Source organism: Canis aureus, chromosome 18, assembly GCF_053574225.1.
Source record: "Canis aureus isolate CA01 chromosome 18, VMU_Caureus_v.1.0, whole genome shotgun sequence".
Lineage (NCBI taxonomy): Eukaryota > Metazoa > Chordata > Mammalia > Carnivora > Canidae > Canis > Canis aureus.
The window spans coordinates 38,193,475-38,213,429 of record NC_135628.1 but is presented as its reverse complement, the minus strand read 5'-3'; the positions used below and the strand labels follow the sequence as shown (position 1 = coordinate 38,213,429).

Below are 19,955 nucleotides of genomic sequence, written 5' to 3'. Positions count from 1 at the left end.
ATTTTGTGGACGAGGAGCCTCGTCTTCGCGGTGGTTCTTCCTTTCCGCCGGCTGGCGCCCCTCACCTCCTCTCCGCGCGCTGCCTGCCGTCGGGCGGCAGCACTGAGGCGCCAGGCTGCGCCCGGGTGGCGGCCGGACCGCTCCCGGCTCCTGCCCGCGGGGCCCTCCTCCCCGCCCCCCTCTGGCCCGTGCGTCGGGCGTGACCCGGGGCTCCGGTCGGCCCCAGCGCTCAGGTGTGGGCACCTGGGGCTGCGGGGCAGCCCGAGTGCCGGAAGAGCGGGCGTCTTCCACGAGTGCCGGGGGACTTCCTCGGGGCTTTCTTGGGTCATCAGGTTTGTCCGTGGCTGATTTTTTTTTTTTTTTTTTTTTTTTTAATTTCTCTGCCTCTGGCCGAACGAGCAAAGCCAGGTGCGTTGGACTCACTTGCTGCACTGGAGAAGGAGGAAGAGTTTTCTCTCCCCCCACCCCCCGCTCCGCGCTAGTGTGACCGGAGTAGTAGGTGCTGACAGGCTGGCCGCACAGTTTTGAATTTGGAGAAATTGTACGCTCTTAAAAGAGGAACGTAATTTGGGAACGGGGATTGATTCTTCCCTAGCTCTTACTCTCTTGTTTTTTAAGATTAAAAAAAAAAAAAATAAGAAAGCACCACGTGCTTTGGAAGAGTTGATTGGATTTATAATCTAGTTCTCTAAATTCGTGATGTAGGTCTAGTAAATAGATCTTTTTAGCGCTTTTCAGATTGGAAAACTCTTAGGCTAACCGTGAATTGACTTCGCTATGAATTAAAGAGTTATAAAGGTAGAACTTTTAACGCATTAAGGTGAATGATTAGGCCAATGTAATTGGGACAGAAATATGTTCATTTACTAAAAGTTAGGCACACAATGTAGACAGCTCGGCCTGGATGCCAGGAAAAAGTTGTGCAGATTTCGATTTGTTTCATTCTGGTGTTGATTTAGGTATTGGGGACCAGACTTTTTGAGAGAGATTTAGACAGCTTTCCATACCCTTAGCAGATAAATGTCAAGTGAACCTTTATACACATGATGTTCTGTGTTATAAGTATTGTGTACAGTAAACTCTACTTATTTTTCACTAGCCTTAGTATGTTTTGATGTGCACTTTTAAGTGAATATAAAGTTTCAAACTACCGAACAGTTAACTTTTCACCATATGTTAAGTAAAACAGTGATTTAGTAAGGAAAGTATGACTCATTTAAAATTCTTCATAAGAAGCATGGTTTTTCAGTACTAGTGGAGAACTATTAAGTATCTCTCTTAAATTTGCCTGTGATTTGTGTTTTTCTGTATCTTTTGATTTAGGCTTCAGCATTTTAAAACTACTTTGTGCTTAATACCCATTTAAGAATAGATATGCTTTTTTTTGGCTTAGGTTATACTAGTCTATATTTCTGAATAAATTTAATATCCAGAAATTCTTCGAATTTTGCCACATTCTTATTTAGTAGTACATACAATGGATTAATTTTCACTCAGTCATAGAAATACAAAACTGTGTCATTTAGGCGTATGCTATTTACTGTTTGTATATAGATTTGTGCTAAGAAAAAAATTGCATTTTATAGCTTATAAACGTTGTAAGTCATGGTAATTTAAAATAGAGTCTATGTGATGAAATTATTGATCAGAATTCTTGTGACATTGCAGCTGTAAAAATTAAATGGAAAACGGACAACTTGATGAAATTAATTTCAGATACATTTAAAATTTTAAGCTTCACAATACCACCATGTTACTTTTAGGAGATTTGTTGAGATTTGAATAAAGACACTAGTGTACAAAACTATAATGAGATGGAAAGAAAAGTTTGACAAAATTTTTTTTACCCAAAATTCATTAGAAATAAGGTCATTCTTTTACAAGAAGGAAGAAAGAGAAGAAAAACATGGAGAATTGTTCTGTAAAAGAGAAGATAGCATTTTATTTTAAATCTAAATGCATATCTAATGTGTACTTAAAGGTTCACTTTGCAACTAATTCAAATGGCCAAGGGGAAAATACATACCAAAATGTATAATGTGTGAAAATAAGAAATGTCCCTTGGAGGGAAAGAAAAAAAAAAGATGTTTGTGAAATAGAGAAGCACAAAAGAAGGTAGGAGAAACAAACAAAAAAACCTCAAGTTATCTAGAACCTCTAGTATGAGCAGTCTTGCACATTGAAGGCAGGAGAGGCGATGTTAAGTGGGAGAGATTTTGAGACGGGAAACCTGATTAATTTACAACTAAGGCCATGTATTAAAACAAACTGATGGAAATGAGAGAATAGCCAGAATTTGAAATCATGTATGGCTTGGTGTGGTTATTTGCATTCTTGGTCCTTATATTGGTTTCCGAGGGCTACCATAACAAAGTGTAGCAAACTGGGTGATTTAAAACACAGAAATTTATAATCTCAGTTCTGGAGGCTAGAATTCTGAAATCAGGTTGTTGTCAGGGCCATGGTGTCTAGGTTCTAGGGGAGAATCTGTTCGTGTCTCTTAGCTTCTCATGTCACTGGTAGACTTGCAGCTATATCACTCCATCCACTCCATTCTTTCTGTCTTTTCATATGGCATTCTCTCTTCTTTATAAGGACACCAGTTGTATTGGATTAAGGTGTACCACAATGACTTCATCTTAACTTGATTACATCTGCAAAGACCCTATTTCCTAACAAAGCCCCACTTATAAGTACTGGGGTTAGGTGGGGGGACACAACCCACCACAGTCACATAATTTATCTTCTACAGTGTTCAGCAAATTTTTAGCACCATGTGGCAGACCAAATCAGAGGGTGTGGTGGCAACAGTGTAGGGGACATGCAAATTTCCTTGTCATTTACTTATCTCAGTGCTTAACTCCAAACTGGGTTGCAGAGAGAAAGCAAACAGGCAGACAAAAATCTCTGTCCTGGAGGAGCTTATGTTCTAAAACGTAGGTTCACAAAATGTGGTTCCTGGATCTGCAGTATCAGCATCATCTGGGAACTTGTTAGCAATCCACATTTTCAGGCTATTTTTATATCAAGCCCCAGACCTCTTGATTCAGAAACTTTTAAAAAAGACTTTCAGGTGATTCTGATGCAGACTCAGGTTTGAGAACCAACAAACAAGATGGAGAAAAGAGACAATAAACAAAATGAAGAAATAATATGTGATGTATTAGATGTTAATAGGTGTTGTGGGTAAGAATAGGGCGACCAGGGAAGACCCCTTGAGAAGTAAAGGCCTGAAGGAGTTGAGGAGTAAGCCATGTGAGTATGTAGGTGAGTTGTGTTCCCAACAGAGAACAGCAGGTGCAAAGGCCTTCACATGTTTGAGAAACAGCAGGGAGTCAAGAAGAATACAGTAAGGGAAACGTTAACAGATTCAATGTATGAAATTTCTTTTCCTTTTTGACCTATAAAAACCAAGTACTAGGAAGAAAGATCAGAAGAAGAAGAGTAGAATTAGGATGGCAGACCATTGAGGTTCATCTTAAGGCTTTTGCTTTGTCTCTGAGTGAGATTGGGAAGACACTGGAAGATCTTGATTAAGTGAGTTTACAGTCTTTTTAAAAGGATCACTGGCTCAGGGTGTGATCTGGGAGTCCCAAGATTGAGTCCTGCATGGAGCCTGCTTCTCCCTCTGCCTGTGTCTCTGCCTCTCTCTCTCTCTCTGTATCTCTCATGAATAAATAAATAAAATATTTTTAAAAATGAAGAAAGAAGGATGTAAAGGGAAGAGTTGATTGGGAGTCAGTTATAGTAGTTGGGAGAGAGAGAGGGAGAGGAGAAGGGAGAAAAGAAGGTGATCAGAAACATATAAGACTAGTGAAAAGGGCTTTTTTCCCCTCCTACTCTAGTTACTTCAGTCACCCATTTGCCTTCCTCAGAGGCAACTGGTGTTACAATTCTTTATATATTCTTCCTTAGATATGTATATGTGATAGACTAGGTTCTAGCAGGTTAGTGGACTAGTTCTTAACTGGAGCTGATTTTGTTCCTTAGGAGACATTTGGCAGTGTCTAGAGACATTTTTGGTTGTCACAACTAGGAGTGCAGCTGGTATCTAGTGAGTAGAGGCCACAGGTGCTACTAAACATCTTACAGTGAACAGGACAGCCAACCACAAGAGAGAATTATCCAGCTTAAGATGTCACTGGCTTAATGGGGGTTGCAGAGGTTGAAGCATAGATGGTGGAGGGAAGATAGTGTCGTATAGGCAGAGAAGACAGTAGGAATAGAGGAGCCCACTGCAGCAGGGATGTTTAGTAAACCGTAGATAGTTCAGGATTGCTGAAGAGTAAATACTAGGGCATGGAGTATTGAAATATGAGGCCGGAAACTTGGACAGAGTCTAACTAGATCAAGGAGAACCTATATATATCATGTTAAAGGTGCTTAGATTTTGTCTTTTAGGCAGTAGGCTCTATGGAGAATTCATGGAGTGATTTGGTCAGCTTTTCCTTTTAGATGGGTCATTCTGGTAACAGAATGGGAATAAGTTGAGAGAGAACGTTTGAGTGAGGGAGACAGATTAAATATTGTAGTTGCTTAGGGAAGAGAGGAGGGTCTGAAATAGTAGAAATGGAGAGGAGAGGATGGATTAAAAAACATTTAGGAAATAAAATTGACAAGATTTGGTAATTGGATATGGAGTAGGGATAAGGGGAATGTTAAGAATTAAAGACACTGATTTCTAGTTGAGATAAATAGATGGCTCCTAGTGAAATAGGAACCCATTGGTGAATAATGTAGGTGATCGCCAGTAATTTTAGTTAAGATAAGCAGGTAGCAAGGGAATTAAGGAAGGAAGGTAAATGAGTCACTTTTGGCTGTGTTGAATTTAAGATGCCTATGGTCAAGGTGGAAACATTCAGTATATATGTAAGTCAAACTTCAGGAAGTCTGAAAAGGATCAAGAGATCCTCTTTTGTAACAAATGTGGGGATTTTAGTGCACTTTGTTTTTGTTACATTATCTCTATAAATAAAGTCGCCTATCTTAATTTTTGTAAAATAAAAAAAGTAATATATATGTCCTTGATTAAAACATTAAAAGGTTATAAAACAAAAACTTTTCTTACTCATGCCATCTAGTCTTAGTTCCCAGAGATAGTCTTTGTTATATATCTCTATATACATCTTTCCAGAGCTATATTTACAGAAGCATTTAAAAAGCCAAATGTGATTATACAATACAGACTGTAGTACTTTGTCTTAAAAAATAAATATTTTTTCTTACACGTTTTAATGAATGAAGTTGTGTTATGGAAGAAAATAAAAGAGCAAACTGGAGACTAACATATAGAATCATCTCTTTGTTGTAAAGTAAAAGATGCAAATACATATATGCTGCTACAGACACTACTTTTTTTGCAAAGATACACAGAGAGATGGGGAAGAAAATGTACTCTTTTTGCTGTGTATACATTTTTTTTAATATATAGTTTCAGTTTAGGTTTTTTTCATTTGTTTTCTCTACATTTCTCAGATTTAAAAAGTACCACTACAACATGCTAGCAGAAAGTCATAATATGCCAAATGTGTAAAGATTTTCTGTATTAGCACATATAGATTACTATTTTGACAGCTGCAGAGTATTCTTTGGTATGGATGTACAGTGTTTGTTTATTTAACTAGTTCCTTATCAACAAGCAAACATCTTACAGCGATGGCCGCTGTAAATATCTTTGCAGACTTCTGTGTGTCCATAGGACAAATTTTTGATGATGAAATGAGGGTCAGGTCATACTCATTTAAAAATTTTAAAATGTATTGCCAAATTGCCCTTTCAAAAGTCACTAAATGTATATTGTGAGAAAGAATGCATGACTGCCAGTTTTCTCTTCCATGTCATTACTGGATGTTACTAAACATTTTTTGCTAGTATATACAGTTTTGAAAAAATCTCTGCATTTGAATTTCCTTAAGTGAAATTTGAACATCCTTGACCATTGTATTTTCGTCTTCTTCAAATCCTTTATTTTCTTTATCTGTTTATTTTTTTAATTTATTTTATTTATTTATGATAGTCACACAGAGAGAGAGAGAGAGACAGAGACACAGGTAGAGGGAGAAGCAGGCTCCATGCACCGGGAGCCCGACGTGGGATTCGATCCTGGGTCTCCAGGATCACGCCCTGGGCCAAAGGCAGGCGCTAAACCACTGCACCACCCAGGGATCCCCTCTTTATCTGTTTTTTTTTTTTTTTTTTTTTTTTATTTATGATAGTCACACAGAGAGAGAGAGAGAGAGAGAGGCAGAGACACAGGCAGAGGGAGAAGCAGGCTCCATGCATGGGAGCCCGACGTGGGATTCGATCCCGGGTCTCCAGGATCGCGCCCTGGGCCAAAGGCAGGCGCCAAACCGCTGCGCCACCCAGGGATCCCTCTTTATCTGTTTTTATATGAGATGGATCTTTTGTCTTTTTCATTATGATACCTTTTGGCATTTTTTGCTGTATAGGTTTTTTTGACATTTTATACAGAAACATCTTTGAACCAGCAGTTTCACTGCCCGAAGTTTAACTGATGAATAATTTCATACAATTTTCCTAAGTCATAGCTTCTGAGTTTTGAGATCTCAGCTCGTGTTATAAAAATTATTTTTATAAGTTATTTTCTGTAAAAAGTTATTTTCTTCTAGTGTTGTTATAATTTCATTCTTCTATAAAGATTTTATTTATTTGGGGGAGAGAGAGAGAACACGAGCAGGGCAGGGAGGGGTAGAGAGAAAAGCAGACTCCTTGCTGAGCAGAATCTGACTCAGGGCTGGATCCTATGACCCTGGGATCATGACCTGAGCCAAATACAGGCACTTAGCTGACTGAGCTACCCAGGCACCCCTATAATTTCACTTTTTTTTAATATTGAAGTCTTAGAGACTTTTGAAGTTTGAAAGAGAAAGGGATCCACTTAGTTGATTTTTATCTTTTTCCCAAAAGATTATTCAGTATCAGTACTTGAATAAACCATTTATTTCTTGATTTGAAATGCTATATATATTATGTATTTCCATATGTATTTGTTGTTTTTTAAATTGTGTTTTTTGTTTGTTTTTACCATGTATTTGTTTTTTTAATAGACTCTTTATTTCAGTCTGGTAAAGACCACCAGGGATATATATATATCTTTAGGCTGACAAAGATTAATTAACTTGCTGCTGTGAGGGAGACCACACACCAGAGGAACTGCCAGCATTTTACCAAATAAAGAAAGGACAGGTTTATTACAGGATTTTGGATAAAGGTGGAGTTTAGACAAAATTTAAACGAAACAATATTTGATAGGTTTGAAGTATAGCAAGGCTGTGTGTCAGGGGTTAATTAACATCAGGCCTGGGCTGAGAAGCAAGCCCAAAGTCCTATTTCCTTAGAGACTACACAGTTAAGATAAATGTGGAATGTTGTGTCTGGGAAGCCCTATATGAAACTTTGACTTGGAAATTAAGGCTGCTGCTGTTTGATGAATGATCCGCCACCCATGCAAGAATGGAATGTTTCAATCTCACTGATACACTTTTAAGATGGCTTAGTTCTGGGATCCCTGGGTGGCGCAGCGGTTTGGCGCCTGCCTTTGGCCCAGGGCGCGATCCTGGAGGCCCGGGATCGAATCCCACATCGGGCTCCCGGTGCATGGAGCCTGCTTCTCCCTCTGCCTGTGTCTCTGCCTCTCTCTTTCTCTCTCTGTGACTATCATAAATAAATAAAAAAATTAAAAAAAAAAAAAAGATGGCTTAGTTCTAACGGCATGGTTGTAGAGAAAGAAAATTTGTCAGCAGTAAATATACAGTATTAATTAAAAGCATTAGAAGTGGGTTTTTAAAAACTGATTCATAGATAAATTGATGTGCCTGTTCACCCTACATATCAAATTATTCTAATTACTACACCACTATTTATTGTAGGTAATATATTTTAATCTCTGGTAGGCTTGATCTACCCTCCAGCCCACAATGCTCCTTTCAGGAATTTCCGAGTTTTGTGTATTTTCCAAAAAATATTAAGAATAATTTTTTTAAGATTTTATTTATTTATTCATGAGAGATACAGAGAGAAAGAGAGGCAGAGACACAGGCAGAGGGAGAAGCAGGCTCTATGCAGGGAGCCTGATGTGGGAATCGATCCTGGGTCTCCAGGATCACACCCTGGGCTGAAGGCGGTGCTAAACTGCTGAGCCACCCGGGCTGCCCTCAAAAATAATTTTTTACCACATTATTTAATTTTTTAAAATCTTGAATTTTAAGTGGGTCCATTAGGCTTCATCTATCCCCATACTCCTTTCCAGAATTTCCCAGGTATACTCACATATTTATTTTTACAGATCTTTTTGATTGCTTTTTACTGAGTTATTTAACTTTTCAAAATCTTATTGTATTAAAAAAATAACAAAAAACAAACTCTTGTATTTTAGTTTGAATGACATTACATATATAGATTAATTAGAGAAAATCAACATTGTTATCTTTTTCCAATGTTTATTGTAAAATGCACATAAAATTTACCATTTTAATCATTTTTAAGTGTACATTTCAGTGGTATTAAGTACATTTATATTGTTGTGCAACCATTACCACTATCTATCTCCAGAACTCTTTCATCTTGCAAAACTAAAATCTATGCCCATTAAACAATAGTTTCCCATTCCCCTTCTCCCCCAGTCTCTGGCAACCACCATTCTCCTTTCTGTCACTATGGTTTTAACTGAGTGTCTCCTGTAAATGGAATTATATACAATCGGAAAAGGACAAACATTATATAGTCTCATTCATTTGGGGAATATAAAAATTAGTGAAAGGGAATAAAGGGAAAGGAGAGAAAATGAGTGAAAATATCAGTGAGGGTGACAAAACATGAGAGACACCTAACTGGAAAATGAACAACGGGTAGTGGAAGGGGGTTGGGAACGGGAGGTGGGCAGGGGGTTGGGATGACTGGGTGATGGACACTGATGGGGAACTTGGCAAGTTGACAATACAACTTGATTTTGACTTGGTGGTGAACTGTTACATAATTTTGGAAGGTTTATTAATTTGTTTCTTATCCTACATACTTCCTTAGGATTCATAAAATTCCATGGTCTTTCTAATGCTAAGGTTTTGTAACCATAATGCAGGGTCATTAGGTGACAACTATGTGTTAATTTTATCAGCTTAATAAATTAGTAATAGAAAATACTTTTAGAGTCTGTCTCAGAATTAACATGTACTTCTATTATAGTTCATATGAGTTGAATACACATCAAAGGAAATAATATGTAGTTCATATTATATATCTATTTTATGCCTTTGGGTTAAAGAAGTGTAAAGCTTCAAATGGTGGAACCATATGTGATTTTTGTATTTAGTAAATTAAATGGTATAAATATAAATCTGGTTACAAAATCATTTCAACTGTATCCCTCCGTTTAGTAAAACAAACATTTGAATGCATTTTATAAGCCAGTCTGTGTGTTAGGTGCTGGAGATGTAGAGATAAGAGCCATAACCACTTTTCCTGAGTTGCTTATAGTCTAGTGGGAAACAGATGCACATACTTAATATTATGCAGTATGATGTATACACAGTAGGGAGTGTGAATAAAAGAATGAGGAAACATTCAAAAGAGAGCAGGTAATTTGACCATGGGTAATAGGGAAGAGTGGTCATGGCAAGTTCTGAAACTAAGTAACCTTGAAAGAATTATGGACCTATCCAGTAGACAAAATCGAGGATGGCACACCAAGCAAAAAGAATAGAATAGCCAAAATCATCCATATGAAAGGTCATGGCAGACTTGGGAGGATGGCTGAATGGTCTTTGCAGATAAAGAGTTATGAGACAGAAGACAGCAAGAAGATAAGCTGGAGCCAGTCTTATGTATCAAGTAAGCAGTATGTATTTGATCCTGTGGCATTGGAATGTATTATGTGTTTTTAACAAGACTGCTGTGTGAAGCCTCTGTGAAGTTGTTACCAAGGAAAAGTAAAAAGACCTGAGCCTAGGGAAGAATGATCAAGGAATGAATATAGAAAAATGTCTTTATGAAGGGATAAAATATGTGGAGATATAATCAGATTTGGGGTGTTAGGAGAAGAATAAAGAGATAGATGCTTTGCCCTCTTATTTCAAGCCAGCTAATGTTTATCACACTAAATTAAGAATTTAAAGGGATCTTGAGAGTACAACTTTTGAGAGCTGCTCAAGTAATATATATTCATTAAACTTCACTTGGAAAAAAAAATAAACTTCACTTGGAAATAGATGGAAAGAAAAATATTCTTAGTTATCCCTAATTCCAGCACTGATATTAGAAGTTAGAATTAAAATTAGAAATGAGAAATTAACATTTTGGCTTTTTCTTTTTCCTTTTTTTTTTTTTTTTTAAGAATTTTGGTTTTTAAAGCACAGATATATAATAACAAATAAAACTCTGCATTTTTTTTTTTTTTTTTTTTTTTTTTGCTTTTGTTCTAACCATGGTCCCGTGTCATTATGTAATCTTTAAAGACATTTTAGGAGTTGTAAAGCATTGTATTTTTGTATTCAATGGGTGTACTTTGTATAATTTTTCCTTTTATTGATTCTGACTTGTGACTGAATCTTTCATTTAGCAGACTCTTGAGGGTTTATGTGCAGGCACTGTTTATAAATACTTCTCATATAGCTTGCTAAGATTATTTTCTTATTTTTTAAATTTTATTTATTTATTAATGAGAGACACAGAGAGAGAGAGAGGCAGAGACACAGGCAGAGGGAGAAGAAAGCTCCATGCATGGAGCCTGACGTGGGACTCGATCCTGGGTCCCACGTATCATGCCCTGGGCCAAAGGCGGTGCTAAACTGCTGAGCCAGCTAGGCTTCCCAGATTATTTCCTTAGTTTAAAAGTTGACCTCCCTCTGCCTGTGATTCTGCCTCTCTCTCTCTCTTTCTCTCTCTTTCTCTGTGTGTTTCTCATGAATAAATAAATAAAATATTAAAAAGTCTGTGAGGTAAGAAAATCTTAACTTCTCTTTTGATTTTTTTAGATCAGGTCACGTGGCAAACTGTCAAAAGTATTAGGTATTTACACAACTCTTAGCCTGCATAGTTTTGTGGAAAGGCTAAGTGAATTTGAAACACTTAGAAGAGGGGCGCCTGAGTGACTCAAGAGTCCAACTCTTGATCTCAGATCAGGTCTTGACCTCAGAGTCATTAAGTTCAAGTCCTGCTTTGGAGCCTATTTAAAAAAAAATCACTTAGAAGAGTCTCTTTTGCATTGAATAATTACTGTATTACCTGTTTTTATTTGCTAGATAATATTTTGGATTTGAATGTTATTTTTAATTTGTAATTTGTTATTCAAGTATACAGATGACCAACTGTGGATGTTTTCCCAGGTTCCACACCTGCATCTCCCTCTCTCTTTTTTTAAAAAAAGATTTATTTATTTGAGAGAGTGAGAGAGCAAGCAAGGGGAGGGGCAGAGGGAGAAAGAGAATCACAAACAGACTCCAGGCAGAACACAGAATGTGATGTGGGGCTCAATCTCAAGACCTTGAGATCATGACCTGAACTGAAACCAAGAGTTGTACACTCGACCAACTGAGCCACCCAGGTGCCCCAGACCTGCATCTCTTAACAGCTTGCTCAGTATTTCTATGTCAGTGCACTACTGGCACTTTAAAATAGATATAGTATGATGCACTGAATATTGATCTGACCAAAGTCTGTCATGTTTTTAAAATATCTGTACTCATCCCTTATACTCCTTGGATAGTTTAGCTGGGTATAACATTGTAGGTTGGAAATCATTTTTCCTCAGAGTTTTGAAGGATTTTCTGCCTTGTTTTCTAGCTCTCCGTGTTGCTGTGTGAAAGTCTAAAACTACCTAATTCTTGTCTCTGCCTCTTTCTTTGCAGGTTTGCAGGATGGTTTATTTGAGGTGAAATTGTTCTGAAATTACAAGATACTATATCTTTGTCGGTCTGTTTTTGTTCAGAGTGTTAGCTATCATTGGATCCTTTAGATCTGGAAACTTCCTCAAAATATTTGATTATTGATTTCCTCCCCTCTTTTATCTGCACGTCTAAACTCATCTTTAGTTATCAACTTTCTTATTTTTCATCACCTTATCTTTTTGTTTTGCTCACTGTGGGGGTGATTTCCTTTGTCCTTTGTTCTTCTGTTCAGGTTTTTTATTTTCCTATATTTTAATTTGTTGTAGAGTTCTTCTTCATGTAATTTTTAAAGCTAATATTTTATTTCATAAATAGAATGGCATGACATTTTTTAATCTCTTAGGATATCAATAATTGGGGTTTTCTTAGTTTTCATCTCATTATATCATCTCTTCCAAGTTGCTTTAAATTTGACTTTGTTGGGGTTTTTTCTTTCGTATTACAGACTTTCCTTAGAGTATCTGGTGATTTTTAAGTGGCTATTTACATTTTAGAATAGATACTAAAACTAGTTAATATTTCTATATGCATTGTTAGGGCTGACAGTATTCTTCACTGTATGATGATTGAACTGGAATGATTGATTGTTGAAGCTTTTGGGGATTCCATATGGCAAAACCAAACCAAGTGATTTTTAACTTCCCAATAATAAAGCAGATGGTGCTAATGCTTTTTCCAAGGGCCTATATCCCCTTTCTGTTCACAGGCTCCTAATGCATTTTTATCCTCATTGTTTATCTCCTAAGATTCTACCCTCACACTGCCAGAGCCAGCTTTGCTAATGTATGAGCTGTGGGAATGTCTGGGAAGTTTATTTCCTAAGGACAGCCCTTCACCAATAATTATATGAATACAACTCTGAGGTGTGGCTTACATTGCCTCCAGAACTATCCTATGGAATGGAGTTAAAATTACCTCCCATGGGATTTTGTATGACTTCCTTTCCTTCCTGTCCTACTTCCCTACAAGTTTTTCCAGGGACTACTTTCTGTTAAACCACTTTCACACAAAGGCCTCATCTCAAGGTTTCCTTTCTGAGGACCCACTTAACCATTAATGTTTGGGCTTCATTCCCTTTGATAATGTATTATTTTGGAGTGAGATTGGACTGGTTTGTTTTTTTTTATGCTATCTATATTTCAGGCTCTCTTTGTCAGATGTTGGTATCAAACTTTTTCATGAAAGAAGAATTAGTTCTACTTAACTTCCTGAATGATTCATGTAGTACAGGCATACTTCAAAAGTATTGAGAGTTCATTTCCAGACCACTGCAGTAAAGCAAATATTACAATAAAGCAAGTCAGATGAATTTTTGGTTTCCCATGCATATAAAAATTATGTTTACACTGTTGTGTAGTGTGTTAAGATGCAGTAGCATTATGTCTTTTTAAAAATGTACATACCTTAATTTACCTTATTAAAATATACTTTATTGCTAAAAAATGCTAACCATTATCTGGGCTTTTGCTAGTGGCATCATAATCTTTTTGCTAGTGAAGGGTTTTGCCTTCATGTTGATGGCTGCTGACTGATCAGGCAGGTGGTTGCTGAAGGTTGGAGTGACTATGACAATGTCTTAAAATAAGACAGCAACGGAATTTACCACATCTGTTGACTCTTCCTTTCTTGAACGATTTCTCTATAGCATAGATAGTGTTTGATAGTATTTTACCCATGGTAGAACTTCTTTCAAAATTGGAGTCAGTCCTCTCACACCCTGTCAATGGTTTATTAAGTTTATGTAATATTTTAAACCCTTGTTGCCATTTCAGCAATCTACATAGTAGCATCACCAGGAGTAAATTTTATTGCAACAAACCACTTTCTTTGCTTTGCTCATCCATAAGAAGCAACTCATCCATTCAAGTTTTTTTTCATGAGATTACAGCAGTTCAGTCACATCTTCAGACTCCATTTCTAATTCTATTTATTTTGCTGTTTCTACTGTATCTGCAGTTACTTCTTCTTCTGAAGTCTTAAACCCCTCAAGGTCATCCATGAGGGGTGGAATCAACTTCTTCCAAATTTTTGTTCATGTTAATATTTTGACCTCTTCCATGAATCATGACTGTTCTTAAAGCCATCTAGAATATTGAATCTTTTCCAGGTTTTTAATTGAACTTGCCTTGCTCCATCAGAGGAATCACTGTTTAATCACTATAGCCTTATTAAATGTAGTTCTTTTTTTTCAAAGATATTTATTTATTTATTTATTTATTTATTTATTTATTTATTTATTTATTTATTTATGAGACAGAGTGCACACAAGCAGTGAGGAGGGACAGAGGAAGAAGCAGACTCTCTGCTGAGCAGGGAGCCCAACACAGGGTTCAATCCCAGGACCCCAAGATCATGACCTGAGCCAAAGGCAGACACTTAATTGACTGAGCCACCCAGGAGCCTCATGAAATGTATTTAGTAAATAATAAGACTTGAAAGTTCAGAATTACTCCTTGTTCTATATGCTGCAGAGTGGACGTTGTGTTAGGAGACATGAAAATAACTTTAATCTTGTTCCTCTCTGTTAGAGCTCTGAGATAACCAAGTGCATTGTCAGTGAGCAGTAATGTTTTTATTTTTTTGTCAGCAGCATGTCTCAACAATAGGCTTAAAATATTGCGTAGCCTGGGTGGCTCAGTGGTTTAGCGCTGCCTTCCGCCCGGGGCATGATCCTAAAGGCCTGGGATCGAGTCCTGCGTTGGGCTCCCTTCGTGGAGTCTGCTTCTCCCTCTGCCTGTGTCTCTGCCTCTCTCTCTCTCTCTCTCTGTCTCTCATGAATAAATAATAAAATCTTTTAAAAAGTTTAAATAAACAACATTGTAAAATAGATGTAATGTCATCCAGGCTTTGTTGTTCCATTTCTAGAGCACAGGCAGAATAGACGCAGCATAATTCTTAAGGGCTGTAACATGCTCAAGATGGTAAATGAGCAATGGTTTCAACTTGAAGTTATCAGCTGCATTAACCCCTAATGAGAGAGTCAACCTGTCCTTTGAAGCCAGGCATTGACATCTCCTATCTAGTTCACAAAGTCCTACATGGCATCTTCTTCCAACAGATAGCTGTTTCATCTACATTGGAAATCTATTGTTTAGGGTAGCCACTTTCAGTAATTATCTTAGATGGATTTCTCTGGATAACTGGGAGCTGCTTCATCACTTACTGCTTCACTTCTTTGCCTTATCTCATGAACCAACCTCTGCTAGCTTCAGACCTTTTTTAATGTGCTTCTCTCAGCCTTCATCGAATTGAAGAGTTAGGACCTTGCTATCGATTAGGCTTTGGCTTAAGAGAATGTTGTGGCTGGTTTGATATTCTATCTAGACTATTAAAATGTTTCCATATCAACAGTATCAAAATCAGCTGTTTTGCTTTCTTATCATTTCTGAGTTCACTGAATAACACTATTAATTTCTTTCAAGAACTTTTCCTTTCTATTCACAGTTTGGCTGTTTAGCATAAGAAGCCTAGCTTTCAGCCTTTTTGGGCTGTCAACATGCCCTCCTCACTAAACTTAATCATTTCTAGCTTTTAATTTAAAATGAGAGGCATGTGATTCTTCCATTCACCTGAACATGAAGAGCCCATTGTAGAGTTACTAATTGGCCTAATTTCAATTTTGTGTCTCAGGGAATAGGGAGGAATTAGGAGGAGGGAGACGGACGAGAATGGCTGATGGTGGAGCAGCAGAACACACAGCATTTATCGATTAAGCTTGCCGTCTCATATGGATGCAATTCATGACACCCCAAAACAATTAGAATAGTAGTGTCAAAGATCACTGATCAGAGATCACTATAACAAATATAACAGTGAAGAAGTTTGAAATATTATAAGAACTGTCAAAATGTGACACACAATTGAAGTGCATGGTGTTAGAAAAATAGCGCTGATAGACTTACTGGACAAAGAGTAACTACAGACTTTGAATTTGTAAAACATCCAGTATCTGCAAAGCACAGTAAAGCATAGTGACATTAGATATGCCTGTATAAAAATTGTGTTTTGAAAGATTTAAGTATTATATCCAAGAAAAGCCTGGACCTTTTTGAAGTCTGACTCTGACAACATTCTTTATTTCCTTTGTGGTACTTCTTTTAGTTTTTATACCTGAGTCAGCTTGGATTTTTTGCTTTTTTTTTTTTTTTTTTTTTTTTTTTTTAGAGAAATATGTTTCATTTAGGTTTTCCAGTTTAATAGCTGTTTATTATACAAAATGTTCTTTTGACTTTTTAAATCTGTGAATGTGGATATAATTTAAATCCTGACTGTAACAAACCAACTATAAAAAGACATTTGTGAACTAATTGAGGCAATTTGACTATAGAAGACAGTTACAGAAATTTGATTACATACTTGGGTTGGATGAGTCCAAAGAATTGTTAATTTTTTAAAGCATTGCTGATTCTGTTAGGCATTTGACAGTGGCTTTTTGTTTCATTAATTTTATCTATTTTTCTATCTTGAATTTTATTGATTTTTGTTATTTCATTCATTTTGCTTGCTTTAGGCTTATTTTTCTCTTTTTCTTGATTTTTGAAGTGGGAGCTTGAGTCAATTCATTTGAGATTTTTTATCTTTTCTAATGTAAGCACTTAGTTCTGTAAGTCTTCCTTAAGCACTGCTTTAGATGTGTCTCTTTCATTGCTATTTATGAGCCCCTGTGTAATTAACAGCACTGTAAATTCCATGAGAACAGGGAAAGATATTTTGTTTTAGCTTTTCCCAGTATTTAGCAGTGCCATATAATTGTAAATGATTTTTGAATTTTAACACTTCCATATAGTAGTATCTCATCTTGGCAGCTTAGCTCAAAAATCTGAAACTTATAAAGAAATAAAATTAGTAGAAATATTCTCAAAATATTAAAAGAAAAGTACAAGGGAATATAGCAAGTAAAATTTTATGTAATGGAGTTTTCTTTTTCGTGAAAAATGTATTGAATATGAGATATGGATTAAATCTTCAACAATAAACCTTTTGAAGAATTCATATAAAGAAACATTTGAATTGTTATTAGCAAGATTAGTAGTAGGAGAACAGAGGCATGAAAATTTAGTCTGAAACCAGTTCTGGTCTTTCAGCAACTCTTAACATTTTCACAGTCCTTCTTCAAGCTCATGGGCTTTTTTTTTTTTTTTTTTTTTTTTTTTTACATCTTTACATCTCAAGATTTATCAATAGAGCAAGAATAGTTTCTTCTTGTGCTGGTAACAATATCTTCTTATCTTCCACTTAAAGATACTTTTAGAAAGGGAGAAAGATACGGGAAGTTGGTGGGTGACTATAAATGTAACTGTGGTATAATGGGAAAAAACCTACAAACTTTAAGTGAAATGTGAGTTAGAATCCTAACATGTTGGCTGTGTGGTTTGGGTCAGTTTAATTTCTTTGAAACTCAGTTTCCTCATTTGTAATATAGAGATACTACTATCAAGTATTCCAGTTGTTGTGAAGATCAGAGAAAACAAAAGTTTTAAACATAATGCTTCATACATTTTTATGTATTTGTACATACACCGTATCTGTAAGCATTTATACATTGAATCACTATATAAGATTCATCTCAGGTTTTTTTTTTTTTTTTTTTTTTTTTTTAAGATTTTATCTATTTATTCATGAGAGAGAGGCAGAGACACAGGCAGAGGGGAAAGCAGGCTCCATGCAGGGAGCCCAATGTGGGACTCGATCCAGGGACTCCAGGATCATGCCCTGGGTCGAAGGCAGGTGCTAAACCTCTGAGCCACCCAGACGTTCCTCATCTCAGTTTTGTAAGGAAAGTCTTTTAAGGGAAAAAATAAACTACCAAAAATCATTTTAATGTAGTTTATGGAGAGAAATGCATGTTTAATATGTAAATGTAGCAAATTAATACTATAATCCAGAAAAAAATTATAAGCAGTAGACTGACAACCCTGGTAGGATATAGTATAAAGTACTAAAATTTAAAAGCAAAAAACAAACACTGAAAGCCTCGGATTTGGGGGACTTTATTGTAAATTCCATTAACTTTCTAAAAGCCTGAAAATTGAAAGAAAACATGATCTCATGTAAAGGGCATTAAAGTCTTATTGAGAAGGTATTAGTGACTGGTAGAATAACTAAAAACCAAATATTAGAGAAGAGGACCATTTATCTACAAAGATAAAAGATCAATCTGCATCTTTTCTAGCATCAATATGAGAACACCATAAATCAATATTTACAGAGTTTATACTTGGTCAACTTGTGCTTCATTTATAAAGAGAGTACTTAATAGTCTCAAGCCTGTAAGAGTTTAGAATATAGCACCAATGAGTACTATTACAAAAATTACTTGCTGAAATTCAGCCAAAAAGCATGACATTAATGAAGAACTCATATATAAAGGAACTGTAATAAAAAGACTATTAATGAGCATAGAATCCAATTTAATACATATCCAAGATTAAGCAGTCATGGGAATTACAGCATAATTTATAGATTGTAAACTGTGCAAAATTTTACAGAATAAAAATAGTTCACAAAATTTGAGCATTTGGGGGAGAGTATATGTGCTGATTTCCACTCTTCTCACAGCAAGAAATTAATAGGAACTATCTAAAATTGAAATATATAGTTTTTAAAAAGAGCCTCCAATTGTCTTATATTTTTCAGTCTTATCTTTAGAAAGATCATTGAGAGAAGAGTCATAAATGTTTAGCTGACTTTCAGAGTTCATTTAGATTGATTTAATTTCCCCCTTTTGTTTTTGGTAAATTTAAGTAAATCTAACTTAATATGTTAAATCTTTAAAATAACATAACTAACATCCATACCAGTTCTGTAAAACTACAGTAAAGTGATTAAGAATCTGAATTTTTGATTCACATTGCTAGTATGACCCTGGGAAGATTATGAACCTTTTTGTCAGAGTTTGTCTGTAAAATGAGATTGATAGTCCCTAGTTTATAGTTAACTCATGTAAAGCTCTTAATAAATACAAGGGTCAACTATTAGCTATAGTTATCTTTCCTTCCATCTCTGTTATTTATAAAGATGTTGTTCATATCTATAATGATATCACCAAATGTTAATAATAGTTATTTCTGGCTGATGGAATTTGGGATGATTTCTATCTTTTCCATGTTGTTCTGTATTGTTTGATTTCTTTTTTACAATGAGTAATACAAAACTGTCCCTTAAAAAATAAAGCAAAAAATATAAAATTTAGTTGTCCCAGCCCTTCTTTTGCATCTAAAATCTCAATTCTTAAGCCTAAAAATCTTTCTTTTTAAAATGCTCCTCAAGTGATTTTGATTCCATATCATGTTTGGAAAACAGTTGACATTGAGAACTTCCTTCCACTTAATTTTAGTATATTAGAAGCTCCTGTAATGTGCAACTTAGTTACACAATGTCTTCCAATCTGGTCTACTTCAGCACTCTTGTTAAGAATCTGAATAGTTGAGAGTGCTGATTTTTGCCAAAAATCAGAGTAAGATTTTGGGTGCATTGTACCCATATGAGATGTCTATTTTATCCCAGGAACAAGAAAGAAAAATGGGAGTAAACAGAAATTTAGTCATAAAGCCACAATCTTTGAGGTTAAGAGGATGGGGTAAAAGCAACAGGGATGAGCCAGCATATGTTGATTGATAATGCTCTGGAGGAGGAGGGGTAAGAGGATGGTAGCCATCCAGCAGCATCACAAGATATTTTTTAATTAAAAACAAATATTTAATAACAGTTTTCCCTCCACTCACCCCAGAACAGGTGTGTTGCTAAAACAATGTCACCTCAGCGAAGAAAACTAACCATAATTATGTCACTAATTTACTACAAACGATAAATCCCCCATGCTGCAGAAGTAGACTTGTTCTGAAACTCAGTGTCTTTTGGGAAATGATAGGGTAGCAGGTTAGTATTCGTAGTTACTGGAGCTGGATCAGCACTTTCTTCACATATTCACTTTCTTGCAGCTCTTCCCCTTGTCACTCACAGTGCCTTCTATGGCTTGCTTTCTCCCCTGTACCAGGAGTAGACTATAGCAGTGGAAAATTCATTTAGACTGTGTCCTTCTGAGACTGTGAAGTG

The 19,955-nt window shown here is 36.1% G+C and overlaps 1 protein-coding gene across 4 annotated transcripts in view; it reads left to right on the top strand.

Moving 5' to 3' along the window:
• The window catches only part of C1GALT1 (core 1 synthase, glycoprotein-N-acetylgalactosamine 3-beta-galactosyltransferase 1), a 38,202-nt gene that overhangs the window by 457 nt on the left and 17,790 nt on the right, over positions 1-19,955 (top strand). Inside the window, exon 1 of one of the 4 annotated variants that reach the window (XM_077856807.1) lies at positions 190-332. The exons of 2 other annotated variants lie outside the window; for them this stretch is intronic. The gene's annotated coding sequence lies outside the window, so the exon portion shown is untranslated. Of the gene's footprint in view, positions 1-189; positions 333-19,955 lie in introns of those variants that run through there. One more of the 4 variants, XM_077856809.1, reaches the window with a different exon arrangement.